Genomic DNA, 20000 nt, shown 5'->3' with positions numbered 1-20000 from the left:
CATCATTGATAGAACAGAGTGTATACACACACATGTATACATATATCTTTATTTTACACGTTTCAATCATTTGACTGCGGTCATGCTGGAGCATAGCATTAAAGGATTTTAGACGATGTAATCGATACCAGGACTTATTCTTTATAAGCCTAGTACTTATTCTATCGGTCACTTTTGCCGAACCACTTGGTTACGGGGACGTAGACACAGCAACATTGTCAAGTGATGGTGACAAACAGACAGAAAGACGCATGCTATATATATATATATATATATATATATATATATATATATATATATATATATATATATACGACAGTCATCTTTCAGTTTCCATCTACTAAATCCACTCAAGGTTTTAGTCAGCCCGAGGCTATAGTAAAAGACAGTTGCCCAAGGTGCCACGCAGTGGGACTGAACCCAGAACCCTGAAGCAATCTTCTTACCACACAGCAACACCTGCACCCCCTCTCTCTCTCTCTCTCTCTCTCTCTGTGTGTATATATATATATATATATATATATATATATATATATATATATATAAGCGAACTTTTGGTCAATTTGTTTTTTTTATTGTGTGTGCATGTGAGGAAATGTGTCAGAATCAATACAAATCCACTGAAAAGTGTGCGATGTTTCGGACTATGGTCCATCTTCAAAGGAAATGAGATTAACCGAGAATAAAGAAAGGGGAAGTATTTCATGGAACCGGTATAATGCTGTGGCCTGAGATGAAGTAAATAATGGTGGGGAGAATAGGCAGAGGGCTAAGAGAGGGAATATAAAGTATGGCAATGAGCGTAATTGTTCTGGGAGATGCCACTACTGCACGCACTGCAGAAAAATATTACATGAGTAAGAAACAAATTTTCTTGCTTAACAGAAGAAATGAAGTGACTAAAGTCAGGGATAAGTAAAATACATATTAAGAATCTGATCCGTACTGTATATAGAGTGAACATTTGATTGCACAAAAACAGCGTAAACAGATAGTAAATAAAACAAACATGAAAAAAAAAATCATTGTTTTGAAGATGTATAAAAAAAACCTCTTTCGCCACGTCACATAACAACTAATAAAATAAGACATAATCGAAAAGCAAAGCGGATATAAAAACTACTGAAGTAGCAACGAAATAACGATAAGCAAATAAAGAACTTATGGAAAACATGACGTGATGGAGAAACCAACATGTAGATTACAGTATAACTTTATATAAGCTAATGGAAAGCAATAAACAAACAACTCTAGCAAGACAAGACAAGATATACTTATGTTTTTCGGTAAGAATGTATTCCTGAATTAACTTGTAAATTTACTGTATGGCTTTTCATTATGATTTAGATATAAGACAGCTAATTAAGTTACGTCATACTATCTTGTTTTTAAATCCCGTAATTCCATTATTGAAACTAACGAAATAGTAGCGACTCTAATGATCTGTTAATGTGTTTCTTTTTAGAATTGGCTTCCTTTCCAGTAAACTTTTCAAGCTTATATGAAAAAGAAATACTCGTCCTTCAAAACATATTCCTCACCAGTGTTAAAATAGGAACTTCAACTAAGGTATAACAGCGCTAATAATCAGAATTAGACGTCTTTACACACACACACACACACACACACACACACACACACACATGATGAGCTGTCCAGAAGGCTGTAGCTTTCGTGGATATGAAACCATTAGTAACTCTATGACCAGAATTTAACTTCTTGTTTATTTATATATATATATATATATATATATATATATATTACAGAGATGTACTTGCATAGCAAGCGATCTGATGTGATATCGTGTGCTGGAAAGAAATCAATTGCAGCGTGGAAGGTGTTTATAAGCCATTTAACAAACACACATAAACCGTTAGATTCACTTCAACATTTAAATTTATTTTGTCCAAATATTTTCGTCGCTTTGAGACCGCGACCTATTCACTGACAAAATTCCGTGCTGCATTTTTTGTGTGTTTCTTAAATGGCTTATAAACACCTTCCACGCTGCGACTGTTTTGTATATGTGTATATATATATATATATATATATATATATATATATATATAAGAAATAAGTGGAAATTTTACCGGTGAGTGTGTTAAATTATAAGGCACAAAAAGAAAATAACTTTCCCCAGACAACAGAATATGCTTCAACAAACGAACTCACATGAAGAATCTTGCAAACCAAATCTAAAAACGAAATATAGAAATTATATATATATATATATATATATATATATATACACACGTATAATCTGAGATGCTGCTGCCTGGGTATATCAATGCTTTGCACTGAGCCAGTCTTTCGTGTGTAACAGTGATAATTTGCCCTGTCAAAGGGGCAGGTCATTCTACAAAGGTTGATAAAGGCATTCGATTTTTCCAGTGTTAAATTTTAACCTGAACTGTTGGCAAAGCATTCAAATATCTTGTCAACACCGAATCAGATAATGCGCAGCCAGAACAGGAAATCACATACAGAATGAGCAAAACTTATCTCATTTGTCAGGCTGCAAGAGTGAATATGGGGAAATAGGCGTATTTATATGCCTTTCAAATGTAAGGTTTACCAGGCTTTCATGCTGTCTACTCTCCTGTATGGAGATGAAACCTGGACAGTGTATGAAGCTTAAGTAGACTAGTTACATGCTTATATGATGAGACAGCTGCGACAAGTTAGGAATATGACTCTCTTTGATGAGATCAGAAATGATGAGATCCTACGGAGAGCTGGTCCGGAATAAAATCCATATTAACAGTAATTTACGTTGGTTGCGTCATGCACATAGGAGGAGAGAAAATCAGATTCCTCCAGACAACTCATTTACTCCAAACTATGCAAGAGGAAGAGTAACCAGGGAAGACTTAGAGATTCAAATACACTGCAAAAATGGAATATGAAGTGGAAAGGAATTGATCGTAATAAATGGCAAACGTAAGCGAGAAACCAACCAGTATGGAGAAAGCTTAACAAGTCATACTAAAGATAAGATCAGTCCTAGTCGTGATGATTGACTACAGACAGACGACAGGCAGACCGACGGATAGATTCGTTAAAACAAATACAACTTTAAGTGGAGAATAATTATATTTTGTGTTTATATGAATGAAAATAAAATAAAAATATATAAAGATACGTTTCCACAGAATAAATATTTTCGTATCATAGTTCAACTGAAAGTATTTTGGCATACGTATTCCTAAGGTGAGTTTGAAATATGAATTTTACATAAACATGCATAACAAAAGTGAGTGGAGTGGAAAGAGACACCGAAAAATAAATATTCACATGTTGCTTCGAGTCATTTATATAGAAAAAGGTTTTACTATATACAGTTTTGAGCTTTGCGGCTAAATAGATCTTTCTGTAGTGTATGTATGTGTGTGTGTGTGTGTGTGTATAGAGAGAGAGAGAGAGAGAGAGAGAGAGAGAGAGAGAGAGAGACATATATATATATATATATATATACACACACACATAATATACACACATATATACATGTAATACATATGTATCTATCTATGCGTCCATTGTGTGTGTGTGCGTGCGTGAGTGGGTGGGTGGTTAGGTGGGGTGGTGAGCTGGCAGAAACGTTAGCACGCCGGGCGAAATACTTAGCGCAATTTCGTTTGTCGTTCTGTTCTGCGTTCAAATTCAGCCGAGGTCGACTTTGCCTTTCGTCCTTTCGGAGTGGACGAAATAAGTACCAGTTACGCACTGGGGTCGATGTAATCGACTTAATCCCTTTGTCTGTCCTTGTTTGTCCCCTCTATGTTTAGCCCCTTGTGGGCAATAAAAAAAAGTTATATATAAATATATATATATATATATATATATATATATATATATATATGCATAAGCGCATATGTGTAAGCATACACGTATGTATTATGGAAATATTCATTAGTTTTCTAAAACAGTTCTAATTTCTCAGTGATATATGCATCCTCGTTCAATTTATATAGCATGAACCAAATGTCTTTAAATTAAAAGCGGCTGTGAAGGTGAACAGTCCCCCGACACAGTTAGTGCTAAATATTTCATATTTCTTTTGGGCTATGATTGACTCGTTTTCTTCGCGTTTATTTAATGCACAAAGGCAGAGAATCATTTCACGAATACCCGTGTAGTCATTGCGCTGATAAATCTCTTAACTGAACTAAAATTATACTGCCAATATGAATGTAGGTCATGTATATGAGTACGTACGCGTGTGTATACTTATGTATCTATGTACATATGTACGTATGAATACATGTATGAACACACACACACACATATATACATGTGTGTGTATGTATATATGCATACATATCCACCTATCTCTGTACACACACACGCGCGCACATATACTCACATACACAAAGCACGCATGTGCACACGCGCATACACAGATAATAAAGTCATACGTAACATCTTTGCATTAATGCATTAAGTGTGATTAGTGTAGCGCTTTGAAAGAGAGAGAGAGAGAGAGAGCGAAGGAGAAGGGAGAAAGACAGAGGGAGGGAAAATAGAGAGGTGGAAGGAGGAGGGATTAAATGTATGGGTATTTGTGCCAATGTTCCTATGTGTGGGTGGTTGGATGACATGAAGTTTCGCGGAGGAAAGGGTGGGAATGATATATCCGGATGATTGTGACAGAACTGAGACGGAAGGTAAGTTACAGTGGTGGGAGTCATCAGTTAAACGTTGAAAAGGAAGAGGAGGAGGTGGAAAGGGGGAGGAGGAGAATACAGATAAAGATTATCTTAATCATTGGAAATGGTAAAGAGGTTTATCTGAAAGAGCGTTTCTATGACAGAATTTTTGTTTTATGCTATCTTGCTGACGTTGTTAGTACTGCTGGTGGCATTGTCACGGATGATAAACAACTATATGCATGTATGTACATCTCTCTATATATGTGTGTGAGAGTGTATATATATGTATATATATATTTGTCTTTAGCTTTCTTTCCCTCTTTATCCATACACACACACACACACACACACACACACACACACACACACATACATACATACATACATATATATATATATATATATATATATATATACATATGTATGGTTCAAATTTACAGAAAACAAAAGACAAGGCCAGCTGAGGAAACAACAAGCAGGCGTATTAGTCCGACGCTCGGGAAAAATGGAAATATTCTTTGACGTTTCGAGCCTACGCTCTTCGATAGAAAGGGTTAAGAGGAAATAAATGAAGAGAGAAGGGAGAAAAAAGAAACGGAGAGAGAAAAAATGTGAGGGATAACGGCTCATATACATATATAAATATATATATACATATAGCAATATTAACTCTGAGCGAAAAGTGAACAGTAGCAGCACAGAATCGTGAAGTACATTTGCCATCTAAATGTGGCGGTCCCATAGGGGACGATGCAACTTTTGTTCGTAGCACCAGGATGACATATATATATATATGAGAAATTACCAATAACAGGCAATTTCTAAACGCTAGAAGGCAGTCACAAACGACCGAAAACCAAAGTAAAACATTTCAAAGGGAAGAAAAAATAAAAACTTTTACCTTATTTTTAACGGTTAGACCTATAAGTTTCGAATTTTTTTAGTAAATAAAAAAAATTACTAGACAAATTCTCTTCAGTAACCAGCCGTCAAAGATTAACGTATAACTATGAGACAAAAGGCAGAAAGCACATGTCTCGCCAGATATATGGTATAATTTTTTCAAAATCCACTGCGCAGACGCAGTTTCAGTCGGCAGAAAATGGAAAATGCCGAAACGAACTTTGAAATGCTAATATCAAATACTCGAGTATATATAAAAAGGGTAGCAAAACTATATGTGTATATTAGTGCAAACTCCTCAATCAAGTCCTATTCAATACTCATGATACCTAGCGCTAGAATCGAAGAATTAATTCTTAAAAGTACTATTGAACAAATGCTTTCATTAAGAATATGGCACACACGAAAACGTCATTTTGCAGCAACTTTTGTCGATTTTTTTCTAACCTAATTGGTTGTATATAAACGTGAAAACCATTCAAAATATACTAAATTTCTATAGAATAGGACGTCAATTTAGTAACACAGTTACAGTTATCTCTAGGCATGGATGACAAGTGACCGTGAGTTGAAATCTTCCCATGCGACCTGCGGAAATTTCTGAATGGCGCATATACCGAAGAAATTTCTTTGAAAATTTTAGTAATGCGGCCCTCAATCAATCACTATCGCTCATTTCTTTATTCCACTTCTACATTTTAGTTAATCTTTATTTCTCATTCTTTCGTGTCAGACCGATTTTTCAATCACTCCTTATCACTCATTTCATTTCACATCATTCTTTCCATCAATCACTTAGAGCGCTCGTTCCTTCGTTCTACCTTTTCACAAAATCATTCATTCTTTCCTTCAAATGTTCCTTCATTCGTTTACCTCTGATAAAACTTATGAATACAGTAAGATGCCAGGTGTACTTCGAGGAGACACTCATGTCTCATATATCTTAGTAATTGTTATGGTCTATGCAATGTGTAAATATATCTGCTAGAAGTAGTTTTTAACTGATAAAACCTTGTCAGCTGTAAATTGCAAACAAATTTTGCATGTACGCCTTCAAAATGTGTCTCTAAAAATCATGGAATTAAAGACCTGATCCCCCCCCCCCACCAACAATTTTATATAAGCTCCCTAGAGCTCAGCTTCCTATAGTCACAGACTTTTATTTTCTGGCATATGATATGAGAAACAAAAGAACCTTTTATTTTTGCAACAAAACTTTGAATTATAATGGGTAGTAGAATACATTTACCTCTATTTTTTATCTCAGGAATAGAATTACACGACTACTCTTCAAAACATTTCACTGAAACAGTTCTGTTCTATAATAGCGAAGTCTGGACTATAATAAGAACACTATAGTAGACGGTGAGACAGTTCTAGTGTATAGCTGTAAGTCTTGAACAATATCATAAACACTAGCAGAATAGTAGATATTAAAACAGTTCTGTTATATCGTAGCGAGACTTGGAGAATAACAGGAAAGCTAACACAAGGGCAGACATTAAAAACAGTTCTGTTTATATTTTGAGATGTGGACAGTGACAGAGGAGCAGACGTTTAAATAGTTTTGGTCTCTAGTGACAAATCTTGTGTAGCAGCAGGCATTAAAACGGTTAGCGAGACCTGGACAACAACTGGAACGCTATCAGAAGAGATATAAACGATAGACATCGCTTATTTTCACGATTTCTACTTGCTGTTCATTATCCACAAAGAATAATTAAGGCATAGAAATGAATTACAAGAGCTAAGATATTACTCAGATGATAACATTTTACCGGACATGTTGTGTGAGATTAACTAATTTTACTAGTCGCCATTTTTGACTCATAAAAGTCAAGCTACGGAGCCATATTGGATAGGAGATGTTTTATGAAAGACATTATATTTCTTTAAGTTAATGAGGGTTTTGGTTAAACGTAATATTAGATTTAATATTAATGAAGCTGTTGACCTTACCATTGACAGAGTTTGAAGGGGAAAGTTGACTGGTTAATTTTCAGTATATATTTTTGAAGTTATCAACATAACTTCTTAAAGAAACGGAAGTGGACATCGAAGATATGTGTGTGTGTGTTATATGATATATAAGCATGCAGTCTTTCTTTGTCATTCTGTATTGATTTGTTTTCTAATTCCAATTTCGAAATAGTGTTTACAAATGTATGATGCTCAATTATACACGCACACGCGCGCGCACACACACATACACACACAAATAGATAGATAGATAGATATGAAACAAATATATACAAAAGCATATATTGACATATATACAGATGCGAATGTGTGTGCTAGAATATATATATATATATATATATATATATATATATATATATGTATGTATGTATATGCCGGCCGACAGACTACCTCTGTCTGTGTGTCCATTTATGTCCTCGTATTGTCTTTTTCTTTTTCTTTTTTTTTCCTGTTTGTTTTACTGTGTCTTACAGAGGTGAGATTTCGCGTCTGTTAAAACCCAAAACAACATCGTCAATAATAACAACAACAATACTAAGCTGATGATGATGAAGATTGCACACGATATGTGTGTATACGTACGTATGCGAATGCATGTATACGTATGTGCGTGTGTATTATTTGGTATGTATGTGTATGTAGTGTGATTATGAGTGTTCGTGTATCTGTGCCTACATGTGTGTGCATGCGTGTGTGTGTCGTCCAACTTTAATAAATATTATCCAGAGAGTCTGGTACATGCGGAATTGATGTAAAATGTCATGAGACGGAAATGGAAAGAGACAGAGCTAGAGAGAGAGACAGACAGACAGACAGAAGTGGAGGATGATGGAGAGGGAGAGAGTGATAGAGGGAGAGTCTAATAAAGAGGAATGCATATATACACAGATACATACAGATATATATATACAGATATATATATATACATATGTATATGTATATATATATATATATACACACACACATATACATATACAAACACACACACACACACAAACACACACATACACACACAAACACACACACACACAAAAACACACAGACACTCATACACACACACACACATATATAGTGATAGAGTGAGAGGGAAAAGAGAAAAAAAATGTTAATGTAAAAAACACAAGAAAAACTGAGATCACAGATAAAACGAAGCAAAAATATAAAAAAAAAAATAATGAAAGAAAATTTTAAAGAAGGAGAGGAAACAAGATGGAGACAAGAAGGAGTGAATGGAAGATGTCCGAAAGAGTGAATGAATATATAAACTCGGTATGCTCAACCTTTTTCGAGAAGCGGGCTGTATGAGAAATAACTCATCATCAGGCGGGCCACATGAGACATGGCTTACCATCAGGCGGGGCACACTACTAAAGAAGAATAAAGGGCCATTCAAAAGTCTAGTGGGCCACAGCTTGCTCATGACTAAAGCGAATGAAAGAATATTTAAAGGAAGAAATGAATGAGTTTTAGTGAACAGATGAATGAACGAATAAGCGCTTAAGGTGATGGATGGAAAGAACTAAGCGAAATGAAGGAATGAGTAACAAAGAGGGATTGAAAAATCGGACTGAAATGAAGGATTGAGAGATAGGGATTAAATGAAAGGAAGGAGGGATTAGATAAAGAAATGAGTGATAGTGACTGATTGACAGAAGGGAATGACTGATACGTTGATAGCATTGTCTTACCAATCAAAATACACCGTTTATCTATGAATAACTATTTGCCACTCACTAGCAGGGCCGTTGCTAGGAAGTGCGGGGCCCAATTGGAGAATTGTCAATGTGGCCCCCTATTCTTATAAATGTTGAAGATTGATGTTTTATGCTTCGTGTAGTACGCCAGTCCCGACCGAAAAGCGTCGAGGGCTTGAGGCTCCACCATTAGCCACAGTGACATACTAAACATTGAAAGTTCGTATGAAAGTTGTAATGTTTTATTAGAAGTCGAGCATGTGTGTGAGGCCTTCTCTTGGCGTGGCATCATCTCTTGGCGCGGGACCCTCTTTCGGTGTAGGACCTAATTTGAACAAAGCTGTCAAACTGGCTTAAAACCGACCCTAATCACTAGATACGTTGACTGTATTATGTTCTACACTAACACATCTGTATATATACAGATGTATATAGTTACAAAATAGATTGTTAAAAGTATTAGTCATTCAACGTAAACTCAAGTCTATAACCAAGTCTACCTACAAATACAGTGTTTGCCGTGTATAAGTGAATCTGTACATCAAAATTTTGAAGAAAACATTTTTGGTGCTACTTTAACATACGGTCTACCGCAGCATCTGTAATCTATGCTGTGAAATAACAGTCTGTGTACTGAAGCCTGAACTTTGTTGTTTTCGAAAGAAATGCTAGGCTGACGTTCCGAAAGGAAGCCCATCGTTTTTTTGTTTCTTCAAGCTGTCTCGTGGTAGAGGTGATGATAGAGTTGTTGTGGTCTCAAATTTTAAGGTATATGGTGAAGTGGTGACAGACCCCCATCTCACAAACCTGCCATGGCTGGCGGATTATTACCAAATAAACTGAAGGAAACTTCTGGACTGAATGACAGGTCGTAGGCCTACCAGGTGTCGGATGTTACACCTTTATTTTACTGCTATCACGTGTTGCGACCGACCGATAGTCTATAAACTTAGATTTAGGCGTGCCATGAGTTCTAGGACTCATAAAGTCGGAGTTTAAACAGGTTTCCCTGGCGTATAAGAAAAGCCAGATCAAGACCCGTGCAGACACTAAATACTTCGAAGATTTTTGTGTCCCCGTATATAGTAAATTAAATTATATAGCATATCTTAATCTTTTATAAGTCAGAATGTGAAATTCCTGCTACAATTCAAGAAGCTTCAGCTTCTAATCTATCCATCCGTTATAGAGGCCCAGAGCACTTAAAAGATTTTGGTACATCAGTATATATGTGTAATTCAAAATATAAACAATAATAAACCAGAAAATAAATTCTTATTTGTGAAAATGAAATAAAACTAACAGTAAGATGAAAAATAACATTTATCATTGAATACTTCTACTTAATTTATATTTGGAAAAGATTTCTTTTTTTTTTTTTATTGCAAAGTTTTAATCAGATCTTCATTATGACAGTATGAACACTTAAAAGTTATACTTCCGATCATATTTGCCATTTCAAATAATATTTTTGCAAGTTTAAAGTGAATTTTTTTTTGTGCCGTAAGCCATTTACCATTTCAGTGGTGCCCTCCCCACCTTCCTCGATGACCTAAACTTGTGCTTATTTTACTTAATGATTAATCTATCGCTGGTTCAACTTCCCAAATATTACTGAAACTCATTTACAGCTGAATGAACTGGAAGAATACAACAGGAAATATTCCGTGCAAGAATATACAGCACCGCCCGGTTCGGGAATCGAAACAATGATCTTACGATCGAGAATGCAACACTTTAATCACTACGTCGATAGTAATCGAAGTTAAGAAAAAAAATGTTATTGTAAAAATGCTTCAATAGTCAACAAGCTCACTTTGCAATGATGTGGTGTCAAGTTCAGTTCCATTGTGCGGTACCTTGGGCTCGTGTTTTTTTTTTTTTTGTTGGCTATAGCCTCGGACCGATCAATGCCTTATGAGTGAGTTTGTGAACGGAAACTTTGTGGAAAACTGTCGTATAAATGTGAGTGTGCGTGCGTGTGCACACACACACACACACACACACACACACACATTATATATATATATATATATATATATATATATATATATATATATATATATATATATCATTATTGATAAATCTCAGGGTAGCAAAAAATTTAGAAATTCTATTTGCTACCAGTGGTCTAGCGAGAAGGAAAAAACTAGTCAATAGACTATTATTCATATAAATACATACAGTGTACATTTAAACACATCAGAGAGATGTCCATAATAGGACATCTAACCCGCTAGAAGGAGCAGACATTTTGCTGAAAATAGCTTGAAACCTTTCGAAATTATCCCTAATTGTGGTTTGGAGTTTGATTGCTCCTTCTAGCGGGTTAGATGTCCTATTATGGACATCTCTCTTATGTATTTAAATGTACACTGTGTGTGTGTGTGTGTGTGTGTGTGTGTGTGTGTGTGTGTGTGTGTGTGTGTATATATATAAAGGCGGCGAGCTGGCAGAATCGTTAGCGTGCCGGACGCAATGCTTAGCGGCATTTCGCCCGTATTCAGGTTCTGAATTCAAATGTCGCTGGGATCGATTACACCTTTCATCCTTTTCGAGATCGATAAAATAAGTACCAGTTGAGGGCTGGAGTCGATGTAATCGACTTACCCACACCACCACAAAAAAAAAGAAAAAAACTGCCCCGAACTTGCTGGCCTTGTGCCAAATTTTGAGACCACTATTTAGCGCTAAAAGTATAATAGGACATTTTAAACTTGAATGGATTTTGTGGGTCGATCAGATTAAAAGAGGGTTCATAGGTAAAAAAAATGGGTGAGAACGACAGAGGTAAAAGGAAGCTTCCTCTGTTTGAACTGAGAGATCAGATCCGATGCGTTTATGTGTCTAGACATCGATCGTGAGTTCAATTCCTAGACCGGCTGGCGCGTTGTTTTAAGCAAAACACTTTATTTTGCGTTGTTCGGCGATTATTTCGATACACTTGTGCACCTATACTTCCATCACGGAATTGTTATTAGAGCAGATAAGTTCAAATTTTGCCGAGATCAACTGTTTTTTTTTTTTAATAATTATTTTCATTCCTCCAGGGGAAATCAAAATGGCAACCTAGGACTGGAGGGAAGGGGCGACCTAATCGACGAAGTCGCTCACCTAATAATTGCTGGCCTTCTACGTTGATCAGAAATCATCACCATCATCTGGCGCTTGGTCTGAAAGATTAACTCCGATGCGTTGCAGTCATGTGTTTAGACATCGAATGTAAAATGAATACTTCTACCATTAAAGCATTAACAGACCAGTTAGGGTGTTTTAACAAAAAAAAAAAAAAAAAAATTGCGATGAGGTAATTTGTTCCCGATCTTTATATTCCAAGTTCAAATTCTGCCAAGATCAACTTTGTTTTTTCACATTCCTTCAGGGAGTCGATCAATTTAAATAGTGGCCTCGAAATAGCGGGGACGACCTAATCAAACAACTGTATTTATTTTTAAATTGCTGGCCTTTTATCTATATTACATTAAAAATGAACTTCAGTCTTGGTAGCTTGCAATGTTACACAGCCAAACCGGCGCATAATGGGAAAATACTTTGAAAATAAAGTGACCCTGAAATGTGAATACAAACGGAATAAAACAAGTTTCGCGTAAATCGGACCAGTAGTTATCGGGATATTCGGGATTTGGCGGGTATAAATACCCAAAACGGTGCATCATGGGAAGAAACTGTAACCTTTCCATTAGACGCATTATGATGGGCAAAATATTTTAAAGAGAAAATTACTTAAAAAATATGGTAAATATTTCGGAAAAGATTCGTTCGTAATCTCAGTGTGAAATAGTTTTTTTTCCATAGGTTTCTTTCGAGTGCATTCGACTTATCTCACCTCCAAAGATTTGGCTGCTATTTCTAGCACGCCCTGCTACCACGTAACAGCTATTTGCGATAAAGGACCCGAAATACCGGTTCCGTGGTAGCAGGGTGTGCAGGAAATAGCAGCCAAATCTTTCCTTTTCTGGGGAAGGGAGCCATTTACACGCGCTTTCGATGTCACATTCGTTGAAAGCATGCGAAATAACCTGGAAAATAAAGCAAAACCCCTCGAAACTCCATTACTGGGAAACTGAGGCTTTCCCGGTATCTTGAATGATTGGTGACCCAACGGGTGACGGGTCGTGTAGTCTTAATTAGATATCTGCGCTTAATCTGAAAGATCGACTCTGATGCGATGTAGTTGTGTTTAGACATCGAATGTAAAATAAATACCTCCATCACGTAACTCTCTAATAGAACGGTTGAGGGTGATCGAATTGTTAGAGCAACGAATAAAAACATTTTACAGTAATTTCTTCCTGATCTTCATGTTGTAAGTTCAAATTGATTCGAGTTCAACTGTCTTTTCTCATTCCTCCAGTGGGGGTCGATCAACTAAAATGGCAATCTAGAACTGGGGAAAGGTTCAACCAACTCGCTCCTCTTGAAATTGCTAGCCTTCTTAGGGTTATCCGAATTGATAGAGCGTCGAACAAAAAATTAGTTTGCCAAAATTTGTTCCTGATCTTTATGTTGCATGTTCAAATTCTACCAAGATCGACTTTGTCTCTTTTTCATTCCTCCAGGTGGTGTCGATCAATTAAAATACCAACCTAGAATTGGTAGGGGGGGGGGGGGTCGACGTCATCCACCAATTCGTTCCTCTCGAAATTGATAGTTTTCTTAAAGTTTAGCCGAACAAAAAAAAAAAAAGGAAGAGCGTAGAACAAAAAAAAACTACTTCGCGGAAATTTGTTTCTAATTTCTATGTTGTAAGTTCAAATTCTACCAAGATCACCTTTGTCTTTTTTCTTTCTTCCAGGTGGTGTCAATCAATTAAAATAGCAATCTAGAACTGGTAGCGGGGTCGACTTCATCCATCAATTCGCCCCTCTCGAAATTGCTAGCTTTATTAAAGGTTAGCCGAATCGATAGAGCGGCGAACAAAAACAAAAAACAAATTACTTTACAGAAATTTGTTCCTAATCTTTATGTTGTAATTTCAAATTCTACCAAGATCACCTTTGTCTTTTTTTTCATTCTTCCATGTGGTGTCGATCAATTAAAATAGCAATCTAGAACAGCTAGCGGGGGGGGGGGGGCGGTTGACCTCATCCACCACATCTCTCTCTCCCTTCATATTCGTTCTCCTTCTACCTTAAACAGAAACCATCATTAATGCTTCATTTGAATAACGTTTTAATCGTTAAAAGACCAATATTCAGCCTTGACATACATGTAATTACAAGATACTTAACAATTAAGTCATATTATTAATTATATACTAGCGGGATCGATTCTGTTCAGATCGATTGTAACTGTTAGCATATCCCGTACCACCACCTACAAGCACCCGGTTCCCACCCTTTATTACTAGTAATAGCTCTCAAGCACGCATTTACTATACATTTCGTCTTCTTGTTTTCTCTTCATCCTCGTTGGATTCCTCCTTTCTTTCTTTCTCTGTCATTTCAAACAACTTTCTTCTCTCTATATCCATTAGCTGGTTTCTTTCATGGCTTAGCTCTTCCGTCGCTGTAACCAAACTCTCTCCCCGCCTTCTCTCTATCGAGTTATCTGTTTGTTTATTCACCTATCTTTCTATCTAGCCACCTATCTGTACACCTATTTTTCTATCTATACACCTATCTATCTTTCTATCTATCAATCAGGGTGTTCGGGGTAAATTTGACGATATTTTATGTTTCATTTATTTCAGGAATTCATGTATTGACGAACAGTCAACAGTGTTGAAGAGAATAAAGATTAAAGTTGTAGTAAAAAAAAAAAAAAAAGTTCGCAGACATGGAGAACTGAAAGCCATCTGAATATTGGTTTCAAATTTCGACACAAGACCAGCAATTTCGGGGAAAGTTCAGTAATTATTTTATCGACTCCGAAATGATAAATGGCGTAGTCAACTTAGGCGGAATTTCAACTCAGAACGTAAAGACGAACGAAATGCGGGTAAACATTTTGTCTGGAATGGTAACAATTTTGCCTCTGAATATTCAAAAAGAGTTACCTGTATCATGACGATTCGCGCCCGTGTTAAAATCCCGATATTATGACTGTCGCTCAATACTCCGTGAACACTGTAAATGTTGTAAGACATGACATGGACATCACGAAAACAAAGTTCACCAAACCGTGACGGTCTTTGGGTGTGTGTCTCTAGTGAAGGTGAAATTATGCCGTCCCACGTTTTCGAACAGGGCCTTAGGTTCAATTCAGACCTGCTATGTAAAGTTAATGGAAATTGTGGACAAACCCTGGTTGGAAAGGGTCACTGCGGGAAGGCCATATGGGTAGCAGCAAGCAGAATTCGGCTGCTTGTGATATAACAGGTATTAGAAGTGGTTGACGGAGAATTCGTACAAAATTCACTAGCACCAATTTCAGACTTTTTAATAACCTCTGATTGTAATCTCATTGATTACTCTGTGTGGGGTGCAGTTGAGTCGAGAAAGACACCAACCTCTCTACCTGCAACACCAAAGTTGAGCTGGTGACCAAGATCAAGGAGATAGTCGAAGATATTCCCAGGAATTCAGTGAGAAACGAATGTGCCAGGTTCCGAAGCCGTCTCGAGGCCGCAGTAGAAGCTGAGGGTAGCCATTTTGAATAAACTTATCCCCACGTCATAATCTTGTTGATAGCTTTTGATTTTTAAAAATAGTTTATTTTTTTATGCTGTATTGTTTTCCTTTCTTTTCCTTTTATGCAAATCGTCAAGTATATATAAATGAAATCACGTGACCCAGTGTCTAGAGTGTTGCACTCGTAATCGCTAGATAGTGAGTTCGATTTCTAGACCGGATAGTACGTTGCGCTCTTGAGCAAAACATTTAATTTCACGTTGCTCTGAAGCCATTTCGATACCCTTGTGCGCCTACACAGGCAATGTTGATCTGACGGAGGAAGTAAGTTAAGGAACAGCATATACAGGGGTCTATTTCACAAGCATCACTAGTTTGATTTGTAAAAAATAGCAGTGAAATCTCCCTCAAATACTGCTTAACGATCTTAAAAAGCGACCTGCTGGATAGGAGATGCTGGCTTTTTTGCATACAGGAGTAGAAAAAAAAAAGGACGAGTTGGTCACGTTTGGAAAGGCTTTAAGCATAGGTTTGCTCTTATTAGAGGTGACCTGGACTGAACAACGGCAAAATGTCTGACTAAAAGACCATTCCCCGATAACTGGATGGTTAAGGATGAAACGTTCTTGATTTTAGGTTGGTGGCAACTCCACTAACACCATACGTCAACATTCTTTTGTACTCTAGGCATAAAGCCCGAATATTTTGGGGAGGGACCCAGTCGATTCGATCGACCCCAGTACGCAGCTGGTACTTAATTTATCGACCCCCGAAAGAATGAAAGGCAAAGTCGACCTCGGCGGAATTTGAACTCAGAACGTAAAGACAGACGAAAGCAGCTAAGCATTTCGCCCAGCGTGTTAACGTTTCTTATTTTTTTATTGCCCCACAAGGGGCTAAACATAAAGGGAACAAACAAGGACAGATAAAGGGATTAAGTTGATGACATCGACCACAGTGCGCAACTGGTACTTAATTTATCGACCCCGAAAGGATGAAACACAAAGTTGACCTCGGCGCAATTTGAATTCAGAACGTGAGGACAACGAAATAACGCAAAGAATTTCGCCCGCCGTGCTAACGTTTCTGCCAACGCGCCGCCTTAGATTTGATGACCATTAACAAATCATTTGTGCAGGTCGTTCAACAGAAACTGAACCCTCATACATCGTCTTCGACAGAGGGTTCTATTATCGTCCATTAACATTATATATACATTTATATATACATATATGACAAACTCTCCCGTCGAAGTTGACATGTCAGTGTTCAACAGTTTTTACCGAACGACCTACACAAATGATTTATTTATAATGACCAAATATATGTGCCATACATTAGGTCATGGCCTCCATCAAATCGACGTTGCCTGAACAGGTACACAATGCACCATACGTCAAGTGTCGAGGTGACCCCAGAACAACGTGAGATAAAGGGTTTTGCTCAAAATACAACGCACCACCTGGTCTAGGAATTGAAACCACGATCATCAGTTCAACATCCTAACCACTAAAGATAAATATTTGAACTGTATTTCACTCGGTAGGTAAATCCTGAGTTCGCATCAATGGATTTCATGTTGTATAAAGACTACATAACCAAAACATCATACAGAAGAATGGAGAATTTGACATCTTCAGAATTCCTTCATAAATAAATTTATAATAAAAAAAATTATGAGGATATATAATTCTTCAGTTCTTTAAGAGATGAGGAATTATGTACATTATTTACATTTGATGGATATTTGTCCTCATCTTGTTTGTTGTTAACACAACGTTTCGGCTGATATACCCTCCAGCCTTCATCAGATGTCTGGGGGGAAATTTCGAACCTGGATTCTCATTCCATTTAAAGCAGGGAGTTGTTGTTAACTGAGATATATTCAGGTATAGGCGACTGAAGAAATTTGTCGAAATTTCATTTGGAAGTAATAGCGTCTGTTGTTCTTTGATTTATTAATGGCCTGTAAGGACACCGCACTTCGTTATGCAAACATAATATCCTACAAAGTATATTAAACGTTTTTATTAGTCAATACTGTGTACTACTGTGTTAGCAGTGCTATTAAATCATTTGTTAACGTTATCTCCACAGATTTTCTAAAGAAATTATTTGCAGTGAATCTATATATTCTTTTGCTTGGTCCGTCCAGTCGTTGGGCTGCGGACATATTGAGGTTAATTTTCGAATGAGTGATAAACCGAACAAATAAAATATCCCCTTCTGCATATTCCAAGACCAGTATAACGTCCGGTGTGGAGGCGCAATGGCCCAGTGGTTAGGGCAGCGGACTCGCGGTCATAGGATCGCGGTTTCGATTCCCAGACCGGGCGTTGTGAGTGTTCATTGAGCGAAAACACCTAAAGCTCCACGAGGCTCCTGCAGGGGATGGTGACGAACCCTGCTGTACTCTTTCACCACAACTTTCTCTCACTCTTACTTCCTGTTTCCGTTGTGCCTGTAATTCAAAGGGCCAGCCTTGTCACACTGTGTCACGCTGAATATCCCCGAGAACTACGTTAAGGGTACACGTGTCTGTGGAGTGCTCAGCCACTTGCACGTTAATTTCACGAGCAGGCTGTTTCGTTGATCGGATCAACTGGAACCCTCGTCGTCGTAAGCGACGGAGGGCCAACAACAACAATAAAATAACGACCGGTGTCCAGTAACCTCGTAACGGGTGGACGTTGGACGAAAGGAAGAAAGATAGCGGCGATTGAGGAACTGTAGGAGAGGCTAAAACACAATTCTTTATCTTGGTTTGTAGTAGAGACAAGTGAAAGAAAGGCCGAAGCTGAGAGTTAAAGAGCAAGCAGAAACATTGAAACAAGTTTGTCTCATGAGGAAAGCAACATTTTAATCATTTATTTACATTAAAAATCTGACAGATTTAAGAGACATTTATTTTAGAAGTCACAGTGTGTGTGTGTATGTGTGTGTATCTTTGTGTGTGTGTGCGTGGGTGTGTATCTCTGTGTATGTGTGCATATATATATATATATATATATATATATATATATATATATATATATATATATATACATGCGTGTGTGTGTACGTATATATATGTATATGTATATATAAATATGTGAGTATATGTATACATGTATGTGTTTATGTATGTATGTATGTATGTATGTATATGTATGTATGGATGTATATGTATGTATGTATGTATGTATGTATATATGTATGTATGTATATATGTATGCGTGTGTTGTGTGTGTTTAGATTGATGTGTATTTAGAGTGAAAGAGAGATTATCTATCATATTCGAGGAAGAAAGTGAATGAGAGAGAAAGAGAATGAAAGAGCGAGATAGAGAGCTAAACAGAGAGAGAGAGAGAGAGAGAGAGAGAGAGAGCTAAAGAGAGACAGAGATGGAGAAGAAAGAAGAGCATGTAAATGAAAGTGAAAGTAGAGCAACAACTACAAAACAATAACAAAACAATAACAACGGCGACGATTATGATGATGATGATTATGATGATGATGATATCGATGGTGTATTGAAAATGGCAGAAATCTTTGATCAATGAGTTGCGAAAGTGAACGGTGAGACAGAGAGAGAGACAGACAGACAGAGAGACAGACAGACAGAGAGATTACATTTATCATCAACACCTCACCTCCTGTCGTCACTAGCACCAGCCATCGGTATTTACACCACCAGCACCATAATCACCACGCCACCGCCACAACTAACACTGTGGCACCCAACCAGCATAATCCACTATCAACTACTACCACTACCATCACTGTAAAAACAACTGCAACTCTAACACCACCACCACCAACACCAACACCAACACCAACACCAACAACACCATTACCACCATCACCCATTACCACTATCAGCTACAACCAGAACTCTGCCATCACCACCACAATCACTATCATCACCATCGTCGTTAGCATCATCAGCATCATCACCATCACCACCACCACCACCACCACCAACGACAATGATAACAGTAGAACCACTTCACTACCACTACCACTACCACCACCATCATCACTATAACCACCATCAACAACAACCACAGTAACATAGAGATTACATAGACAGTATTTTACGTAGGATATGGACAGTTCTATTATTATTTTTGGGAGTTCTATTTATTTATTTATTTATTTATTTATTTACTTATTTATTTATCTATTTATTTGTTATATCT

At 37.1% G+C, this 20000-nt stretch overlaps 1 long non-coding RNA gene across 9 annotated transcripts in view; it reads right to left on the bottom strand.

The window, feature by feature from the left end:
- Positions 1 to 20000, bottom strand: part of LOC128249805 (uncharacterized) — a 428716-nt gene that overhangs the window by 265065 nt on the left and 143651 nt on the right. The window contains exon 3 of one of the 9 annotated variants that reach the window (XR_016245017.1): positions 17429 to 17824. The exons of the other annotated variants lie outside the window; for them this stretch is intronic. This is a non-coding gene — a long non-coding RNA (uncharacterized LOC128249805). Of the gene's footprint in view, positions 1 to 17428; positions 17825 to 20000 lie in introns of those variants that run through there. 9 annotated transcript variants of the gene reach the window in all.

This window comes from Octopus bimaculoides, chromosome 18 (genome assembly GCF_046866305.1).
Source record: "Octopus bimaculoides isolate indiv1 chromosome 18, ASM4686630v1, whole genome shotgun sequence".
Classification (NCBI taxonomy): Eukaryota; Metazoa; Mollusca; class Cephalopoda; order Octopoda; family Octopodidae; genus Octopus; species Octopus bimaculoides.
Note: the sequence above shows the minus strand (reverse complement) of the source record. Positions and strands in the feature narration are given on the sequence as shown.